Raw genomic sequence first — 14464 nt, 5'->3', positions numbered from 1 at the left:
CAGAGAAAGGACTGGAAGAGCTTGAAGGGTCTCGAGACACCATATGAACAACAATGCCAAGCAACCAGAGCTTCCAGGGACTAAGCCACTACCCAAAGACTATACATGGACTGACCCTGGACTCTAACCTCATAGGCAGCAATGAATAGCCTAGTAAGAGCACCAGTGGAAGGGGAAGCCCTTAGTCCTGTGAAGACTGAAACCCCAGTGAACGTGATTGTGAGGGGGAGGGCGGCAATGGGGGGAGGATGGGGAGGGGAACACCCATATAGAAGGGGAGGGGGGGCTAGGGGGATGTTGGCCCGGAAACCGGGAAAGGGAATAACATTCGAAATGTAAATAAGAAATACTCAAGTTAATAAAAAAAATAATAATAATTCTGGCAAACCAAATCCAAGAGCTCATCCACCATGATCAAGTAGGCTTCATACCAGGCATGCAGGGATGGTTTAATATACGGAAAACCATCAATGTAATCCATTATATAAACAAACTGAAAGAACAAAACCACATGATCATTTCATTAGATGCTGAGAAAGCATTTGACAAAATTCAACACCCCTTCATGATAAAAGTCCTGGAGAGAATAGGAATTCAAGGCCCATACCTAAACATGGTAAAAGCCATATACAGCAAACCAGTTGCTAACATTAAACTAAATGGAGAGAAACTTGAAGCAATCCCACTAAAATCAGGGACTAGACAAGGCTGCCCACTCTCTCCCTACTTATTCAATATAGTTCTTGAAGTTCTAGCCAGAGCAATCAGACAACAAAAGGAGGTCAAGGGGATACAGATTGGAAAAGAAGAAGTCAAAATATCACTATTTGCAGATGATATGATAGTATATTTAAGCGATCCCAAAAGTTCCACCACAGAACTACTAAAGCTGAGAAACAACTTCAGCAAAGTGGCTGGGTATAAAATTAACTCAAATAAATCAGTAGCCTTCCTCTACACAAAAGAGAAACAAGCTGAGAAAGAACTTAGGGAAAGACACCCTTCATAATAATCCCAAATGATATAAAATACCTTGGTGTGACTTTAACCAAGCAAGTAAAAGATCTGTACAATAAGAACTTCAAGATTCTGAAGAAAGAAATTGAAGAAGACCTCAGAAGATGGAAAGATCTCCCATGCTCATGGATTGGAAGGATTAATATAGTAAAAAAATGGCCATTTTACCAAAAGAGATCTACAGATTCAATGCAATCCCCATCAAAATACCAATCCAATTCTTCAAAGAGTTAGACAGAACAATTTGCAAATTCATCTGGAATAACAAAAACCCAGGATAGCTAAAACTATCCTCAACAATAAAAGGACTTCTGGGGGAATCACTATCCCTGAACTCAAGCAGTATTACAGAGCAATAGTGATAAAAACTGCATGGTATTGGTACAGAGACAGACAGATAGACCAATGGAATAGAATTGAAGACCCAGAAATGAACCCACACACCTATGGTCACTTGATTTCTGACAAAGGAGCCAAAACCATCAAATGGAAAAAAAATAGCATTTTCAGCAAATGGTGCTGGTTCTACTGGAGGTCAGCATGTAGAATAATGTAGATCGATCCATGCTTATCACCCTGTACAAAGCTTAAGTCCAAGTGGATCAAGGACCTCCACATCAAACCAGAAACACTCAAACTAATAGAAGAAAAAGTAGGGAAGCATCTCAAACACATGGGCACTGGAGAAAATTTCCTGAACAAAACACCAATGGCTTATGCTCTAAGATCAAGAATCGACAAATGGGATCTCATAAAACTGCAAAGCTTCTGTAAGACAAAAAAAACTGTGGTTAAGACGATAAAACAACCAACAGATTGGGAAAAGATCTTTACCAATCCTACAACAGATAGAGAGGCTTATATCCAAAATATACAAAGAACTCAAGAATTTAGACCGCAGGGAGACAAATAACCCTATTAAAAAATGGGGTTCAGAGCTAAACAAAGAATTCACAGCTGAGGAATGCCAAATGGCTGAGAATCACCTAAAGAAATGTCCAACTTCTTTCATAATAAGGGAAATGCAAATCAAAACAACCCTGAGATTCCACCTCACAGCAGTCAGTATGGCTAAGATCAAAAACTTCGGTGACAGCAGATGCTGGCAAGGATGTGGAGAAAGAGGAACACTCCTCCATTGTTGGTGGGATTGCAGACTGGTACAACCATTCTGGAAATCAGTCTGGAGGTTCCTCAGAAAATTGGACATTGAAGTACCTGAGGACCCAGCTATACCTCTCTTGGGCATATACCCAAAAGATGCCCCAACATATAACAAAGACACATGTTCCACTATGTTCATAGCAGCCTTTTTTATAATAGCCAGAAGCTGAAAAGAACCCAGATGCCCTTCAACAGAGGAATGAATACAGAAAATGTGGTACATCTACACAATGGAATATTACTCAGCTATCAAAAACAATGACTTTAGGAAATTCATAGGCAAATGGTTGGAACTGGAAAATATCATCCTGAGTGAGGTAACCCAATCACAGAAGAACACACATGGTATGCACTCATTGATAAGTGGATATTAGCCCAAATGCTTGAATTACCCTAGATGCACAGAACAAATGAAACTCAAGAAGAATGACCAAAATGTGAATGCTTCACTCCTTCTTTAAAAGGGGAACAAGAATCTCCTTGGGAGGGTATAGGGAAGCAAAGTTTAGAACAGAGGCAGAAGGAACACCCATTCAGAGCCTGCCCCACCTGTGGCCCATACATACACAGCCACCAAACTAGATAAGATGGATGAAGCAAAGAAGTGCAGGCTGACAGGAGCCGGATGTAGATCGCTCCTGAGAGAGACACAGCCAGAACACGGCAAATACATAGGCGAATGCCAGCAACAAACCACTAACTGAGAACGGGACCCCCGTTGAGGGAATCAGAGAAAAGACTAAAAGAGCTTGAAGTGGCTTGAGACCCCATATGAACAACAATGCCAAGCAACCAGAGCTTCCAGGTACTAAGCCACTACCCAAAGACTATACATGGACTGACCCTGGACTCCAACTGCATAGGTAGCAATGAGTAGCCTAGTAAGGGCACCAGTGGAAGGGGAAGTCCTTGGTCCTGCCAAGGCTGGACCCCCAGTGAATGGGATTGTTAGGAGGAGGGCGGTAATGGGGGGAGGATGGGTAGGGGAACATCCACATAGAAGGGGAGAGGAAGGCGTTAGGGGAATGTTGGCCTGGAAACTGGGAAAGGTAATAACAATTGAAATGTAAATAAGAAATACCCAATTTAATAAAGATGGAGAGAAAAAAGAGCAATTCTCAAATTCATTTAGAATAACTAAAAAGGTAAGATAGCAAAAACTATTCTCAACAATAAAATAACTTCTGAGGAAATTACCATCCCTGACCTCAACCTATACTATACAGCAATAGTGATAAAAACAGCATGATATTGGTACAAAGACAGGCAAGTAGATCAATGGAATAGAATTGAAGACCCAGAAATGAACCCATAAACTTGATCTTTGATAAAGAATCTAAAATTATCTGGCTGAAAAAAGACAGCATATTCAATAACTGGTTTTGGTTCAACAGGCAGTATGCATGTAGAAAAATGCAAATTGACCCATGTCAATCTCCTTGTATAAAGTTCAAGTCCAAGTGGATCAAGGAACTCCACATAAAACCAAATATGCTGAATCTAATAGAAGAGAAAGTGGGGAAGAGCCTCGAATACTTGACCAACAATCAACAATTGGCACCTCATAAAATTGAAAATCTTGTGTAGAGCAAAGGACACCGTCAATAGGACAAAATGGCAGCCCACAGATTGGGGAAAGATATTTACCAACCCTACATTCCATAAAAAGCTGATATCTAAAATATACAAAGAATTCAAAAAAGTAAGCTCCAAGAGAACCAAATTACCCTATTAAAAAGTGGAGTTCAGAGCTAAATTGAGAATTCTCAACCAAGGAATTTCTTGAATGATTGAGAAGCACTTAAAGAAATGTTCAACACCCTTAGTCATCAGGGAAATGAAAATCAAAACAACCCTGAGATTCCAACTCACACCAGTCAGAATAACTAAGATCAAAAACACAGATGGCAGCAGATGTTGGCGAGGATGTTGAGAAAGAAGAACACTCTTCCATTGCTGGTGGGAGGGCAAGCTTGTAAAACCACTTTGGAAATCAATCTGACAGTTCCTCGGTAAATTGGACATAGTTCTACCTGAGGGCCCAGCTATACCACTCCTGGGCATATACCCAAAAGATGTTCCAACATATAACAAGGACACATGCTCCACAATATTCATAACAGCCTTATTTTTTTATCTTTATTAACTTGAGTATTTCTTATTTACATTTCAATTGTTATTCCCCTTCCCGGTTTCTGGGCCACATCCCCTAACCTCTTCCCCTCCCCTTCTATATGGGCTTCCTCTCCCCATTCTTCCCCCATTACCACCCTTCCCCCAACAATCACATTCACTGGGGGTTCAGTCTTGGCAGGACCAAGGGCTTCTCCTTCCACTGGTGCTCTTACTAGGCTATTCATTGCTACCTATGAGGTTGGAGTCCAGGGTCAGTCCATGTATAGTCTTTGGGTAGTGGCTTAGTCCCTGGAAGCTCTGGTTGCTTGGCATTGTTGTTTATATGGGGTCTCGAGCCCCTTCAAGCTCTTCCAGTCCTTTCTCTGATTCCTTCAATGGGTGTCCCGTTCTCAGTTCAGTGGTTTGCTGCTGAATAGCCTTATTTATAACAGCCAGAAGCTGGAAAGAAACCAAATGTCCTTCAACAGAGGAATGGATACAGAAAATGTGATACATCTACACAATGGAGTACTACTCAGCTACTAGAAACAATGACTTCATGAAACTCATGGGCAAATGGATGGTACTAGAAAATATCATCCTGAGTGAGGTAGCACCATCACAAAAAAGTGCACATGGTATGCACTCACTGATAAGTGGATGTTAGCCCAAAAGCTCAGAATACACAAGATACAACTCACAGATATGAAGCTCAAGAAGAAGGAAGACCAAAATGTGAATGCTTCAGTCCTTCTTAGAAGGATGAACAAAAATAGTTATGGAAGGAAATACATGGACAAAGAGTGGAGCAGGGGCTAAAGAAAAGGCTATCCAGAGACTGCCCCACCTGGGGATCCATCCCATATACATCCACCAAACCCTGTCATTATTGCTGATGCCAAGAAGTGCTTACTGACAGGAGCCTGATAAGGATTCCTTCTGAGAGGCTCTGCCAGAGCCTTACTGATAGAGATTAAGATGCTTGCAGCCAACCATCAGTCTGAGCATGGGGAGGCAGTGGAGGAGTTAAAGAAAGGACTGAAGGAGCTAAAGGGGTTTGCAACCCCATAGGAAGAACAACCAATCAGAAACCCCAGAGCTCCCAGGGACTAAACCACCAACCAAAGAGTACACATGGAGGGACCTACGGCTCCAGCCACAAATGTAGCAGAGGATGGCATTGTCTGGCATCAGTAGGAGGAGAGAAGCCTTTGGTCCTGTGAAGGCTCGATTCCCCAGGGTAGAGAAATGTCAGGATGTTGAGGTGGGGGTGGGTAGGTGGGAGGGGGAGCATACTCACAGAAGCAGGGAGAAGGGGAATGGGAGGGGGTGGAAAAGAGGATAACAAAATGGGAGGGGGACTTGGAAAGAGGATAACATTTGAAATGTAAATTACATAAACTATCCATAAAAAAGAAGAAACAAGTGAATCTCTTAAAGAAATATAGGAAAATACAAGCAAACAGAAAATTAATAAAATTACTCAATTAACTCAATTAACAAATAAAAAGGCACACACTAACAGACTGGATATGTAAACAGGATCCATCATCTTGCTGCATACAGAAAACACACCTCAGCAACAAAGATAGGCATTACCTCAGAGCAAAGGAATGGAAAAAGGTTGTCCAAGCAAACAGACCCAAGAAACAAGCTGCAGTAGCCATTCAAATAGTTATAATATTCTAATAGCTTTCAACCAAACATAATCAAAAGAAATGGGGAAGGACACTTTATACACGTCAAAGAAAAATATCCACCAGATGACATTTCAATTCTGAACATCCATGCCTCAAATGCAAGGACACCCTTTTTGATATAAGAAATATTACTAAAGCTCAAATCACACATTGAACACCAGACAATAATAGTAGGGGATTCCAAACACCCCTCTCATCACCGGACAAGTTATCAAAACAGAAACTAAACAAAGAAAAAATGAAACTAACAGATGTTATGAACCAAATAGATTCAACAGCTATCTACAGAACCTTTCACAGAAAAACAAAGGAGTACATCTTCTCCTCAGCACTTCATGAGACATCGTCCAAAACTGAACATACTTAGACACAAAACAAGTCTGCACAAATACAAGAAGATTGAAATATCCCCCTGCAATTAATCCATGGATTGAGGCTTCAACAACTTCAGAAAGAACAAAAGCCCACATACTCAATGAAACTGGACAACTCTATACTCAATTATCACTTAGTAAGGAAGAAATAAGGAAAAAAATCAAAGACTTTCTAGAATTCAATAAAAGTGAAGATACAGCATACCCAAACTTATGGGATACAATGAAAGCACAGCTAAGAGGAAAATTCATCGCACTAAGTACCTTCATAAAAGAATTGGAGAGATCTCATATTAGCAACATAGCACCACAGCTGAAATCTTTAGAACAAAAAAAAAAAAAAGCAAACACACCCAATAGGAGGAGGTGGTAGGAAATAGTCAAACTCAGGGCTGAAATCAATTAGAAACAAAGAGAACAATACAAAGAATTAACAGAACAAGGGCTTGTTCTTTGAGAAAATCAACAAGATAGACAAACTATTAGCCAAATTTACTAAAAGACAAAGAGAAAGTATCCAAATTAACAAAATCAGAAATGAAAAAGTAGAGAACAAAAGAAACTGAGAAAATTCAAATTATAATTATGTCATGTTTTAAAAAAAAGTGTACTCCACAAAACTAGATGATTTTCTAGACAGATACTACTTATATAAGTTAAGTCAAGAGCAGGTAAACTATCCAAACAGTCACATAACCCCTAAGTAAGTAAAAAAAGTCATTAAAACTCTCCCAACCACAAAAAGCCCAGGGCCAGATTGTTTTAATGCAGAATTCAACTAAACTTTCAAAGAAGGGCTAATACCAAGACTCCTCAAACTATTCCACAACACAGAAACAGAAAACACACTACATAATTCATTCTGTGTGGCCACAGTCACCCTGATAACTAAACCACACAAAGACTCAACAAAAAAAAAAAAAATCACTTCATCTCGATTTTACTTATCAACATCAATGCAAAAATAGGCAATAAAATTCTCACAAACTGAATCCAAGAACACATCAAAAACATCATTTATGATAGCCAGAAGAAGCGAAGCTTAGAACCCCATTATCTAGGTCTGACCTTGCACCACAGTCTGAAGGAGACTTGTGGGAACCCAAGAGCAACCTGCATCCCTACAGGGTCCCAAAACTAACCCTGGAATCGTAACCACCCATTTGGGAGACACCTGCCACTCCAACTGGTCTACCAGATGCCATCAGTATTATCCAGTCAATACTAGGGGAAACCAGATGCCTAAAAGATAGCAGAAGAACATAATCAATGAAATACAGGGAAATATGGCACCACCAGAGCCCAGCTATCCTGCTAAAACAAATACTAAATATCCTACTGAAATCGAAGCACAAGAAGAGGATCTTAAGTCCAATCTTATAAAGATAATAGCGGTCTTTAAAGAAGTCATGAATAAATCCCTTAAGGAAATACAGAAAAATACATTCAAAAGGGTAGAGGCATTAAAAGAAGCAAATCAATATAAAGAAATAAAGGAAAATACAACTGAACAGGTAAAGGATAAGAATAAGATTGTCCTAGACCTGAAAAGGGAACTGAAAGCAATAAAGAAAACACGACGAAGGCAATCCTGGAGATGGAAAACATAGGCAAGAGAACAGGAGCTACAGACATAAGCATCACCAACAGTGTATGGGAGATGGAAGGAAGAATCTTCGGTTAAGGCTCTCTGCTCCTCCCTGTTCCAGAGACAGCCGCATCTTCTCGTGCAGTGCCAGCCTCGTCTCACAGACAAGATGGTGAAGGTCGGTGTGAATGGATTTGGCCGTATTGGGCGCCTGGTTACCAGGGCTGCCTTCTCTTCTGCATCTGGCAAAGTGGAGATTGTTGCCATCAATGACCCCTTCATTTACCTCAGCTACATGGTCTACATGTTCCAGTATGACCCATGGCAAGTTCAAGGGCACAGTCAAGGCTGAGAATGGGAATCTTGTCATCAACGGGCAGCCCATCACCATCTTGCAGGAGTGAGATCCCGCTAACATCAAGTGGGGTGACGCTGGTGCTGGGTATGTTGTGGAGTCTACTGGCGTCTTCGCCACCATGGAGAAGGCTGGGGCTCACTTGAGGGTGGGGCCAAAAGGGTCATCATCTCTGCCCCTTCAGCCGATGCCCCCATGTTTGTGATGGGTGTGAACCACGAGAAATATGACAACTCCCTCAAGATTGTCAGCAATGCATCATCCTGCACCACCAACTGCTTAGCCGCCCTGGCCAAGGTCATCCATGACAACTTTGGCATCGTGGAAGGACTCATGACTACAGTCCATGCCATCACTGCCACTCAGAAGACTGTGGATGGCCCCTCTGGAAAGCTGTGACGTGATGGCCATGGGGCAGCCCAGAACATCATCCTGAATCCACTGGTGCTGCCAAGGCTGTGAGCAAGGTCATCCCAGAGCTGAACGGCGTGGGCTTCCATGTTCCTACCCCTTCAATAGAGGACTGGATACAGAAAATGTGATACATTCATAGACTACATGAAGCTCAAGAAGAAGGATGACCAAAATGCAGATGCTTCACTCCTTCTTAAAAGAGGGAACAAAAATATTCATAGGAGGGGATATGGAGACAAAGTTTAGAGCAGAGACTGAAGGAACGTCCATTCAGAGCCTTCCCCACATGTGACCCATATATATACAGCCACCAAAACTAGATAAGATTGATGAATCTAAGAAGTGCAGGCTGACAGGAAATGGATACAGATCTCTCCTGAGAGACACAGCCAGAGCAAGTCCAATACAGAGGCGAAGGCTAATAACAAACCATTGAACTGAGAATGGGAACCTGTTGGAGGAATTAGAGAAAGGACTGAAAGAGCTGAAGGGGCTTGCAACCCCATAAGAACAACAATGTCAACCAACCAGAGCTCCCAGGGACTAAACCACTACCCAAAGACTATATATATGGACTGACCCATGGCTCCAGCTGCCTATGTAGCAGAGGATGGCCTTGTTGGGCACCAAAGGAAGGAGAAGTCCTTGTTCCTGCCAAGGTTAGGTCCCCAGTGTAAGAGAATGTCGGGGTTTGGGAAGTGGGGAGGGGTAGGTGGAGAGGGGAACACCCTTATAGAAGAAGGGGAGTAGGAGGGGATGGGGGCTTATGGACAGGAAACTGGTAAAGGGAATAACATTTGAAATGTAAATAAAGAAAAAAAACAATTTTTTAAAAAAATAAATGTACAGTTTTGGAGAGATCATGGAGAGAAGCTAACGGTTGGAACTATAGGCCAGAATCAGAGTACTGGAAGAGGCCAGGAAAGGACATTGGTGAAGAAGGTAAAACTTCATTTGCCATGGAGACCTCAACATATGGATATGTTAGCATTCTGGAATGGCCACCAAGGACAGCATCAGGTGAGGAAAGGATCTGACCTGAACATATCAGACAAACTGTACTGTAGATGGCAGAAGCATAGAGGTGGGGCTATCCACACTCTTTGGAGCCAAAAGTATCTTAAGTGAGTTCTGGATGATGGATTTTTAAAGAGTTAAGCTGTGTTTTATACTTTTATTCTAACATGAGACACGGGGGATAAACAAGTAAGAAAAAGGTGTGGTTGACTACCAATATGTGAACGTTGAATACGGGCCAACTTCCCTGGGGAGTTTTTGTCAACTTGACACAAACTATGAGAAAAGGACATTTCAACTGTAAAATGGCCGCCATGAGATTGGCCTGAGGGGATATCTGTGAACTATGTTCTTAACCCTTGATTCAAGTGGGAGGGACCAGACCACGGTGAATAACGCCTCCCAGGGCAGGTTGTCCGGAGTTGTGTAAGAAAGCAAGCTGAACAAGCCAGGAAAAACATTCTGGGAAGCAATGTTGTTCCATGGTTTCTGACTCAATAATTGGCTTTCCTTAGTAATGGATTCTAAACTACAAACTAAATAAACTTCTTCCCCTGAAAAAAAAATTCCTCATCTGATAGAGGACTAATATCCAAAATGTATAAAGAACTTTAAAAAGCTGGATATCTAAAATCTAAAGAATCCAATTTTTAAAAATGGTGTACAGGTTTTAAAAAGCTGTTTTTTACCTCTTTTCCACTTTGTCTTGGGTCTTGGTGAGTTTCACAGCAGTCACCTCAAACCCACTCAACTCCTTGTTCCCTCATGTCTACTCTCTCTGCCCTTGCAACCTCTCTCCCCAAAAGTAAATACGAAAAACCAAGAAAGCAAAAACACAGCATAGAAAACAGCTTATGGTATGTCACAGCGAGCCCCGCAGTATTCCACTCTGCCCCCACTTCTTCGCTTGGAAAGGTTCGTTGTAATGGGTCATAGGTCTGGTTCCAGGCATCTGGCTTCTGCTACACCATCCACATTATAGTCTCACCAGGACACCCAGTTGTCTTTTGAAAACACTCCAAGAGGATTAATAGGTTCATATAACTGCAGTGAGGGGGTTAAAAGCTTAGGCCTCAGATGAGCCTGGCAACTATTCCACCCCTGAGTGACCTATACAGAATCCACTCACGGTCAGAGCGCCAGCGGTTGGTGACACAAGAAGGCTCATTGGGCACTGCAGGGATTAGAAGGAAAAGGAAGGAGGAAGCTGTAGGATCACCTCCCCCCAGGAAGTAGGAGAAGCGCTATTCAACAGCATGTAGCCAGACACAGCCTTCAAAGCACTTTATAAGCTGTGGACTGAGCTAATGATGGGGACCACCTGAACGGCTCTTCCAATCCCAGTCAAAAGCCAGGACAGGGTTAGATGACTGCTCTTCATCTATTCAATTGATGATAGATAATTGTGTGTGCTTGGTGTCATTCATGTTCCTCCTAGGTCCCCCTGCTTCACTAGAAGGCTCTTTCTGATCAGCACAGCCAGTGTCCCATGATGCAGTGTGGGCAAGGAGAGCAGAAGAGAAGCCAGGCGTAATGGCTCAAGCCCACCTAATAGTTGAATTACACGGAAAGCTGATGCAGGGGGCTCAAAATGAGTTCAACCAGCCCAGAGTATATGGCGAGTTCCATTCAGGACAGTCACGGAAAACCCTGTCTCAGACAGACAAAAAAAAAAAAAAAAAAAAAAAAAAAAAAAAAAACTCTCAAAATGATGAAGTTAATAAAACAAGTAATTGCAGAGCCCGGTTTGAGGAGAAATATCTTGGAGGGCCTGAGACCTTGACCAGAATCTCTCATTTTAAACCAATTCAACCAATTTAAAGATGTAACTGTCAAAATAAGATTAAATGGGTGGAGACTTCATCATCCAATCAGGTGGCAGCTTGTTGATGAGGGGTGGGGCTAAAAAGAGAATGTGCGGGGGTGGTAGGGAAAGGTGGATATAAGGTTCAGTATGGCTACACAAGTCACTGAGGCTTGGAACCTGGAGAACCTCCCTGTCCCTGCTAGGGTTAGAAAACCTGAAAGCGGTGTCCAAATCAGGTAAGTCATTCACCCTATCAGGATCTTACCCAATCCACCCAGTCTCCCATTTCATCTTCATATCCTAGATATTTGGTGGTTGTTGTATTTTGTTTGTTTCCTTGTTCAGTGTAACTATTTTGAATATGAAATTGTTGGTCCACATTTCGCCCCGCCTCTGGGAGCCGGGCAAACTAAATGCAGAGCGCTAGATTGCATTTGCCCTGCGCTGTCCCTATCCGGTGCTGGGCTGGAGTGAAACGCTGATACAATGGTCAGGAGGGTGGCAAAATGCAGCCTAAGATGTGGGAGCCCAAAATTGGGTTTCCCAAGATCCTTGGTTGTCCATTCGCTGCTAGAAACTGCATGGAGTCAGGAACGAAGGGTCAGGGGGTCCCAAACTCCGGGACATCCAAATGCCACTGGGTCATGGGGAGTTGGGAACAGAGTGGTCCGGTGGGCTGAGGACGAGCCTGGAGCAGGGGGCGGTCAGTGAAAGTCCTCAGCTTAGCGGTGGTTGTCTAGAAGCACAGAGGGACCTTCTGCTGGAGGCTTAGGCAGCATGGCTCTGTAGGCAAAAGCCTTCTCCATGCCCCACAGCGGTTCTTGATGAGACAGTCCTTGGTTCCAAACTGTTTATCGATTATTCATCATGGAAAATGGGTGCACACCACCTTCTCAAGGGTGGACTAGAGATTAAATTCCTTTTGCAGGAAGGAATGGCTAAGAAGGGAAGCATATCGGCTAAACCAGAGGGCCTCCAGTTACCTCATTAGCGTGACGAACTCTGTTCTCGGCTAATTGATCTGTAATCATGTTTCCTATGTGGGAAGTGTAGTACCTGTTCCGAGCCAGGAATATTTTGGTTCATCAGGGAAAGGGCTTCCATCCATGCAAGCCTGCTAAGGGGACATAACACAGTGGTTAGAGGAGTCTCTCTGCCTCTTCCTACAGGCATGGGAAAGGTCCAATATCTATTGTAAGATGTAGCATGCTGGACTGGCTGGGTTTTTCTGTCAACTTGACACAAAATAGAGTCATCAGAGAGGAAGGAGACTCAGTTGGTACATGTCTCCATGACATCCAGCTGTAAGGCACTTCTTAATTATTGATCAATTTGGAAGGGCCCAGACCATTGTGGCTCATAATATCCCTAGGCTAATAGTCCTGGTTTCTGTAAGAAAGCAGGCTTAGGGTTGGGGATTTACCTCAGTGGTAGAGCACTTGCCTAGCAAGCGCAAGGCCCTAGGTTCGGGGGGGGGGGGGTCACTGGAGGGGGGTGAAGCAGGCTGAACAAGCCATGAAGAGTTAACCAGGGAGTAGCCCTCCTCCGTGGTCTCTGCATCAGCTCCTGCTTCCAGGATCCTGTCCTTTGGTGGCGATGAACAGCAATGTGGCAGTATAAGTTGAATAAACTTTCCTCCCCAACTTCCTTTTGGGTCCTCATGTTTCCTCAGAGTAATAGAACCCCTAACTAAAACAAGTTGGTACCAGCATATTGGTTTATTGCTGAGATAAACCTGACCATATTTGGGGGACTTTGAATTTGGAAGGACTTTGGAACATTGAGCTAGAAAAGCCATTGAGGGGGAACAAAAATACTCGCAGGAGGAAATATGGAGACAAAGTATGGAGCAGAGACTGAAGGAAAGGCCATCCAGAGACTGCCCCACCTGGGGGATCCATCCCATACACAGACACCAAACCCAGACAATATTGTGGAGGCCAAAAACTGCATGCTGACAGGAGCCTGATAGCTGTCTCCTGAGAGGCTCTGCCTGAACCTGACAAATACAGAGGCGGATGCTCACTGAACTGAGAATGGGGTCCTCCATGGAGGAATTAGAGAAAGGACAGAAGGAGCTGAAGGGGTTTACAACCTCATAAGAAGAACAACAATAGGGGTTGAGGATTTAGCTCAGTGGTAGAGCTCTTGCCTAGCAAGCTCAAGGCCCTGGGTTCAGTCCTCAGCTCCAAAAAAAAAAAAAAAAAAAGAACAACAACAACAACAATATCAACAAACTGGACCTCCCCCATCCCCAGAGCTCCCAGGGAATAAACCACCATCCCAAGAGTACACAGGGATGGACCTATGGCTCCAGCCCCATCTGTTACAGAGGATGGCTTTGTTGTGCATCAATGGAAGGAGAGACCCTGGGTCCTGTCAAAGCTTGATGCCTCAGTGTAGGGGAATGTCAGGGCAGGGAGGTGGAAGAGAGTGGATGGGTGGGTGAGGGAGCATCCTCATAGAAGCAGGGAGAGGGGAGAGGGAATAGGGAGTTTCTGGAGGGGAGACTGGGAAAGGGGATAACATTTAAAATGTAAATTAAACAATATCCAATAAAAGAAAAATGTAAAGAAAGAAAGAAACAAAGAGAGAAAGAAAAGCCATTGAGTGTTGAAAGCTCAGTAGGAAATTCTTGAAAGACAAGAAATGTTAAAAGCAGCGCAGAAGATGGAGGCCTGGCTTATGAAAATTTAGAAGAAAATTTAAAAACTCTACCAGACCTCTTTGCTACTTTGAATTGAGATTCCCTGGTTCTGGTTAGCTGGGGCTGAAGAATCACCTGTGGTCAACAAGATACCAGAACTACTAAAGTGAAACTTTGCTTTGCTGGGATAATTGATGCTGGTCCCCTAGAGCTGAGAAATGAGTGGTGACTAAGAAGATTTCATCATGGGCTGGAGAGATGGCTCA

At 43.1% G+C, this 14464-nt stretch overlaps 1 long non-coding RNA gene across 1 annotated transcript in view; it reads left to right on the top strand.

The window, feature by feature from the left end:
• Positions 1-14464, top strand: part of LOC120103184 (uncharacterized) — a 39939-nt gene that overhangs the window by 24005 nt on the left and 1470 nt on the right. The gene's annotated exons all lie outside the window — the stretch shown is intronic.

This window comes from Rattus norvegicus, chromosome 5, assembly GCF_036323735.1.
Source record: "Rattus norvegicus strain BN/NHsdMcwi chromosome 5, GRCr8, whole genome shotgun sequence".
Lineage (NCBI taxonomy): Eukaryota > Metazoa > Chordata > Mammalia > Rodentia > Muridae > Rattus > Rattus norvegicus.
This window is presented reverse-complemented; position numbering and strand designations above follow the sequence as displayed.